The following is an 8,054-nucleotide window of genomic DNA, read 5'->3' as shown; positions in this document are numbered from 1 at the left end:
GGAGAAGGGCGGGATATAAATCCAAATATAAATAAAATAAATAAATATCTCTAACTCCACAAACTCTATACTTCTTATAAACAATCCATCTCCTCCGTATTAATAAAAATTATTCATTTAATTAACTCTTCAGATACACCAAAATCTTTACCATTTCAGCAAGATACTTTAACACCATCCCTTACTTATTCAAAAAAAAAAAAAGAGAGAAAAAATTCCCATCTTCCATAAAATTAAGAAATAAATTCTGTCATTTCATCAAACTACACCTATAAAAAATCATTTTAAGCCCTTAATAAAGTTTACAACTTCAATTACTTATCAATTATAGTATCAAAAAATTCCCATCCATTTCTAATTAAATCAAAACTCTTCCTCTCTATTACAACATAATTATAATTATCATATTTATAATAATAATATAAGTCCAAAAAGAAAAAAAAATACATTAACAATAAGTCCATATCCTTCAACCATTATTAAATCAGAAAAAGACCTTTAGGACCTTGATTCCCATCCATTCATAGTTAAGTCAAACAGATTCAATTATTACAGCATAATTATCATATTTATAATAGTAATATATGTCCAAAAAAAAAAAAATACATTAACAATAAGTCCAGATCCTTCATTCATTATTAAATCAGAAAAAAACCTTTAAAACCTTTTTAACCCATTAGATAACATTTGATGTCACGTTTATACCTGACTCTAGCTTTCTTTCTATGCCAAGTTAATTCCCATATTAAAGCCTTTCGATTATCAAACCTCAAGATTTGATTACAAAACTTTCTAATCAATTCAAACTGAACAAAATTTTCTTCCCTTTCTACCAATATCATCTGAGTATTATATGAATTTTTACTCAATATTATGAATAAATTGTTATCCACTTTATTGTATTTCCTAGAAGATTGTATCTGGGTATCAATCTTTGTTGTTTTTAGCAATTGAGGTGAGTCAATTACAATTAGTTGTTGATCATCAAATTTATCCAACAGATATAAGTAGCTTTGTATGAAGTTAATTGGCTTGATGGTTTCCACATTTTCTCCCAGTATAAATTCACCATTAGGTTGTAAACATGATATCTCTGTCTCTTTAAATTGTGTGTCTTGATATATAAAAGCCTGTTCAGGATTACTCAGTTCCTCTTCTATTATTCCTTGTTCCACAACTTGATTCATTTTTAAAGAGTCAATGTGAGGTTCCAATATAGTCTCTTTAAGTTTTCTCCAGGATTTCCAGTAAGTTTTAAAGTCTTCTGTAGTTTCAAATACTTTTTCCAGTATTAAATCATAATCAGGATGTGGATAGCTTTCATCCACTGCCACCGCATCCACTTGTTCAGCCAAACCTTGAGATGTAACGTTCAAGCAAAAATCCTCATATTTCTGTGATGAGTCTTGTAGTTGTTGTAATAAGTCCTGTTGTTGTTGCATCACTTGATCAAATCTATTTTGCATTTTAACATCAATCAATTGGAACATCTCAGTCATTTGCTTAATAGTTACGGACACCAAGTCCTGCAACTCTCTGCCAAGGGGCGGTGGAGGTGAAAAAGATAACGAGGGTGGCAAGTGGAAAATTTTAGAAGTTAATTGAGATGACTGGGACATCAGGGATGTAATCGGTCTTAAAGTTGAAGGCACAATTTTTCTCAAAGCCATATTAGCAGTAAGTTTCCAATTATAAGAAAATCCTGTAGGCAATTCAGCCAAAACAAACAATACGCAGATTCAAAGTAGCAAAAGTTACAAACCGGAAATCACTTTCACTTCTTGCTGAAAAGTATCAATCCATCGCCATTTTAAATTCACTTTTCCTCAATCCAACACAAGTACGGGGAAGAACTTATTATCCAAGTTAGAGTAAAGTCCAAAATAAAAAGCAAGCTTCCAAGGTTGGTTCGTCTGCTTACAAATAAAACTCACAGTTAACTTTAAGTTGCAGCAGTGGCGGCGGCTTCTAGCTTCGCCGAAGNCTCACCTACATCGTCCATATAGGACGACTCGGGAACTCAACTCCTACCCCGGGCAGCTCACCTATCCCCTTATGCCCAGGGGAAGGGTATCAAGCCGTTTGACAGCTGATGCTAGCTGTCAAACCGGCTTTTACGCGAAACAGGCGGGAGGCAGCAAACAGCTGCGACCGACGAAGTCGCCTGCCACCGGAAGTCTCGACAGTCACCTGTCTGATATGGTATAGGTTCTCCTGCTTGAGCGGGAGGCTGGACTAGAAGACCTCCAAGGTCCCTTCCAGCTCTATTCTATTCTAAAGTGTAATGGAATGTAATGAGGAGGTGAACCCCAGGATGGAGGTGGTACATTCCAGAGGAATAAGAGGCAACTCAGTCCAGATATTATGTGTGAGGGTAAAAGGGTGAAGACCTCCTCTCCCTAACAGTTCACAGAATATATTATATATGCAGATAGCAGAGTTCTTAGTCTGGAAAAAAATATCTATAGGTGTAAATTAATAAAGAAGACAGCTTGGAAGAACTGCCATGTGTCATTCTGGGTTTTGGGCTTGAGAGAAAGATCGTCTTGAATCAAGTTCAATATGTAAAGACAACAAACAATCTCAAGGGATAATAATTCATCTGTTTCCTGTTTACCAAGAATAACAATAACCACAGAAGGAAGCAGGAGACCTATCAGCTTTATTTTAATATATACCTCAAGAATCAATTACTGGCCCTCTTGTAGAAAATGCTCCAGAATACTTATGCAGCATAGAATTCAGACCACCCAAATTCCAACAACCAGCTTTGGAATTAATAATGAAAATATTAAAATGGTAGACAGATTCTGCCTTTTAGGATCAACAATCAACAGTAAAGGAATAAGTAGTCAAGAAATACACCACTGACTAGCACTTGGTGGTATACTCATGAAAGCTTAGGAAGAGATATTGTGATATGTTGATACTTACAAAGATCAAAATAGTGCAAACCAAAAATTGAACTTTGAAGAAGCAAGATTAAACTTGACTGTAGACCACGGGTGTCAAACTCGCCGCGTCACGTGACGTGTCATGACGTATCATGACTTTTTTCCACATTGCCACCCGCGGGCTGGCAGTTTGACACCCCTGCTGTAGACCGTCAAGAAAATAAACAAACAGAACATTGAACAAATTAATCTGAAGTTGTCACTCAAGGTACAAATGAGCAGCTCAAATTATCCTACTCTGGACACATTATGTGAAGACCTAGCTTTCTGGAGGAGGTTTGATGCTAGAAAAGGTGCAAGGAAAGAGAAGAGGATGATGAGTAGCAAGGTGGACAGATTCACTTACAGTGATAATGCATGCACCATTGGAAGACCTAAAAGAACAAGTTAGAGACAAACTGTCATGAAGAAAATCTACATATGTGGTTGTTAAGAGTTGGCACTGACTTGACGGCACATAATTGATCAACGAATCAATCATATTATTTATCTTCTAGTGTTTGGCTCTATAGCCTGGAATCTTACAGTGTACTGTCAACTTACCTAAATTCAAAGACGAGGAGAATATTGAATCCCCTTTTTATAACATTTGAATGTTTTACAATAACTTGCAAATGGCTGAAAGAGGAATGAGTGGTTAGATTAGTTTCCTGTTAAACTGAAAAGGCTTGAGGGCACTTACAGGACTTCTTGCTCAAGAGATTATTCATTATAGTAGAGTTAAGGGAGCTGTATTATTTAGGTATGAGGTAAGGAGTTACGAAAATTGCACATTGGGTAGATTAAGTAAGAAATGACTAAAGTCAGAAATACACAGCAAGTAGGAAATAATGGGCGAAGTTGTATTAGAGCAACTGCCACCCTCAACAAGATTCTGGATTCAGCACCATCAAGCAGAGATAGGGATAGAATCCTTGGCAAAGGATTCAGCACAGAAAGCCGAAAAGGTTAGAAAAGGGATAAAACATAGTAAAGGAAGGAAGCCAGGAATATCAGCCAGAGACCAAATAGTATCCCAGAAATCTCTGACTTGTCCTTTGAAGAGATAGAGAAAAGAAGCAACGGGTGGAAACTAATCAAGGAGAGAAGCAATCTAGAACTAAGGAGAAACTTCCTGACAGTGAGAACAATTAACCAGTGGAACAACCTGCCTCCAGAAGCGGTGAATGCTCCAACACTGGAAGTTTTTAAGAAGAGACTAGACAGCCATTTGTCCGAAATGGTATAGAGTTTCCTGCCTGAGCAGGGGGTTGGACTACATGACCTTCAAGGTCCCTTCCAACTTTACTATTATTATTATTATAAAATATTGGAATTGGGGTTAACAGAAACATTATATACTGAATTGTGTTCCCCAAATGTCCTAACACCCAAAGCAAATGGGAAAGTTAAATTATGAATAAATACGAGAAAAGAAAATAAGATAGTGAAGTTTGATAATTACCCTATGCCTTGCATAAATGAATTAACAGACCAATTGGGGAATGCTAGATAGCTTACAAAACTTGACTTGAAAAACGTTTATACTATTCTATTAGAAAAGGAACCCCAAAAGAAAACAACTACTTCTCAGAGTTTCAATCGGCTTACAAAAACGTCTTTGGAGTTACATCGGGTACCCACAACCTTCCAAAAGCTTATGAATAGAATCCTTCCAGGGCAAAGCAGGTGGTGTGAGATGTATTTAGATGACATAGACATATATAGCAAAAGCTGAGGAGAAGATGATTTACGAATTTAGAGGAAGTTATAAACCCTGAAAAATGTCACTTGAGGCTTACAGATATTATGTATTTAGGACAGAATGGGAAAGTATAACCAAATATAGAAAAGGTAGTAGTGTTAGCGAAAATAAGTCAACCCCAAACCTAGAAACAAGTCAAATCAGTTTTAGCTTCGGTAGGGTCTCAGACTAGGCTCACTGCCCAGCTCGCCAGACAAGCTTATGTTTCTATAGACCTTACACAGAAAACAAAACACAATAAGATAAATATGAACAAACACTGAAGAATGCATTATGAAGCAAGCTTCACCTATATGGAGTCAACTTTGACTGATCTTTCACAGTTTACATCAAGGTCTTCAAACTTGGCCCTTTTATGACTTGTGGACTTCAACTCCCAGAATTCCTCAGCCAGCATGCATGGCTGAGGAATTCTGGGAGTTGAAGTCCACAAGTCATAAAAGGGCCAAGTTTTAAGACCCCTGGTTTACATTGGTGTATTGGGAGTGGGACAAGGAGCAGCCCTATGATGATGGCGATCATTACTTGGCCAAGAACTAGCACCATCAAAAAAGAGGCTTTGGCACTATGATGGGCTATTGAAGAATTTATAGTCTATTTATGGGGGGGAGAGTTTCAAGTAATCACCAACCATCAGCACTCACATGGATCTATTAAATGAAGGATAGCAACTCAAAGGTTACTAAATGGTACCTATTGTTACAGCCATATAGGTTTACCATTCAGCATCAAGCTGGAAAACAGAAAGAGCTAATATAGACAAGGAACTGAATAAGATTATGACACACATCTCCCCATTAAAAAGGAGGAAGGAATGTGGAAGGAAAACCTGGCAGTGACTAGCATAAGCATTTCCTTCCCTTTGTTTTCTCCCCTGGGAATTTTATGGGAACCTGAAGGACCATGCACCACACCCGGTCTCAATTATAAGGGCAAAATGCTGAAAGTACCAAGGTGTGGGAATGTAGGTGCATTTAGAAGATGATTTGTGTTGGGTAGAAGAACCAAAAGGAAACATTTGAGCAATTATCAGCTCAACAAGCAACTGAGGATAAAGGAGGAGCAGCCAAACTAGTGGCAGAGAAGCTGAAGGGAGAAGCAGAGCCTAACAGCTGCACCACTCCAGCAGGAAAGCTGAGGAGCTACAACCAACCGGTCACTGCTGAAGCATCTTTCTTCTTTCACACAGTACAGAATGAGAAACTGTACATCAGCAGTTTGGAAACATAGCTGGCAGAAGCCAACTTGGAGGTGGCTAAAGACCTTGGTTCAAATTCAAGTTCAAACAACAGATAGCATGGGAATAAAACAGAGACATAGATAAGTATTACTACAGATATGGTATAAGCCTAGTAATAAGTACATTTGTTAATTGTTTTGTAATAAAAGCCAAGAGGATAAAAAAAAGTCTATATGGTGTTGGCTTATACCATTTCACAAAAGAACCACTCAAAGTAAGCTATTCGAATAGAGGCCCCATAGTATTGCTAAGGACCAGTGTAGCTCCAAATATCTTTCTCAGTTCCTACATGGCTCCTGCCCATTTGATTGAGCAAGAAGAATGAAATAAGAAGCTGGCATGCTGCAAGGAGTGTTCCCAACCTTTAGCATCTCATTTATCTGCTGCAATTGCCTTCGGATCAAAGAAGTCTGAGATGGTAGAGATGGGGAGTGCACTGATCTTCTGATAAATGGGTGTTTTGTGGCTGGCCATGCTTATAGCCATTTTGTAAGCAGGCAAGTCCATTGTGGCTTCCAGTTGGTGGGAAAAAGTCTGTGAAATGCACTCTTAAATTCAAATCTGCACCTCACCTCAAAGGTCGCCCATTCTCATTCAACAATCGTGCTCATAGTTAGAACTACAGGTAACTTAATCAGCTTCTTTCCACTTTTTACATTGATGGAAGTATTCTTCTAAGTATTCAACACTTAGAAGAGAAGGGAACTAGAGGATTAGCCATTTTGGATCTAATTCTCACTAACAGAGATGAAATGATAGAAGGTATTGAAGCCATAGGAACCTTGGGAGGAAGTGATCATGCAATATTGGAATTCAACATTATGGAAGCACAAGCAATAGAACACAGTCAAACTAGAGTCTTGGACTTCAAGAGAGCTAATTTCAATAAACTTAGAGAGGGCTTGGGAAGGATTCCATGGATGAAAATCCTCAAGGGGAAAACAACTCAAGAAGCTTGGGAAATTTTGAAAAATGAGATAATAAAAGCCCAGTCTAGCACAATACCAACAAAGAGGAAAAATAACAGCTCTCAAAAGAAACCAGCATGGCTGCATAAAGAACTCTCTGACAAATTGAAAGATAAAAAGGACAAGTATAGAAAGTGGAAAGAGGGACACATAACTAAGTCAGAATATCAGCAAATAGCCCGAGCCTGCAAAGATGAAGTGAGGAAAGCTAAGGCTCAAAATGAACTAAGGCTTGTGACTAAAGTCAAAAATAACAAAAAAAACTTCTTTCAACATGTAAAAAACAAGAAAAAAGTGAAGGAAATGACTGGTCCATTAGTGGATGAAAGTGGCAAGAAGGTGACAAGCAACAGGGAGAATGAAAAAAACTTGTTTTTTGTATCTGTCTTTACATAAAGAGAAAAAACAGACCAACCTATCAAAAATAGTGCCATAAAACCATAATAGAAACACAAGTTAAGATAGGCAAGAAAATGGTAAGTGAGCACCTGTCCAGCCTAGACGAGTTCAAATCGCGAGGACCAGATGGAATACACCCCAAGGTTCTCAAGGAACTGGCAGATGTGATCTCAGAACCACTGAACTATTTTTTTCAAAGATCCTGGAGCACTGGGGAACTACCGGAGGACTGGAAAAGAGCTGATGTAGTTCCCATCTTCAAAAAAGGAAAAAAAAATGGACCCAGGAAATTACAGACCTATCAGCCTGACCTCAATACCTGGGAAGATTCTGGAAAAGATAATCAAACAACGAATCAGCGAACACCTAGAGGCAAACAAAGTCATTACTAAAAGCCAACATGGGTTTCTCAAAAACAGATCATGCTAGACAAATCTTATTGCATTCTTTGACCAAGTGACAAAAATAGTGGATCAGAGGAACGCTGTGGATATAATTTACTTGGACTTCAGTAAGGCATTTGATAAATCACAACCTACTACTTGACAAGATAGAAGGGGCGTTGTCTTACCTGAACGCCTTTTCTCAGTACGGAGATGGAGAATTCACATGTGGGTTTTCATTGGATGCCTGCTCTTGAGACCAAGTAGTCAAACTTGACACGCCCCCTCTTGCTGATCCAGTCTTTAACGAGGGCGAAGTGACTGAAGATGGACGAGGTGTTGGCTCTCAGACCCCTACAATAGTCT

General features: G+C 38.0%; 1 protein-coding gene across 1 annotated transcript in view; it reads right to left on the bottom strand.

Annotated features, from left to right (window-relative positions):
• Positions 1-8,054, bottom strand: part of CERS6 (ceramide synthase 6) — a 106,892-nt gene that overhangs the window by 27,097 nt on the left and 71,741 nt on the right. The gene's annotated exons all lie outside the window — the stretch shown is intronic.

Source organism: Protobothrops mucrosquamatus, unplaced genomic scaffold (assembly GCF_001527695.2).
Source record: "Protobothrops mucrosquamatus isolate PMUCROS unplaced genomic scaffold, P.Mucros_1.0 scaffold446, whole genome shotgun sequence".
Lineage (NCBI taxonomy): Eukaryota > Metazoa > Chordata > Lepidosauria > Squamata > Viperidae > Protobothrops > Protobothrops mucrosquamatus.
This window is presented reverse-complemented; position numbering and strand designations above follow the sequence as displayed.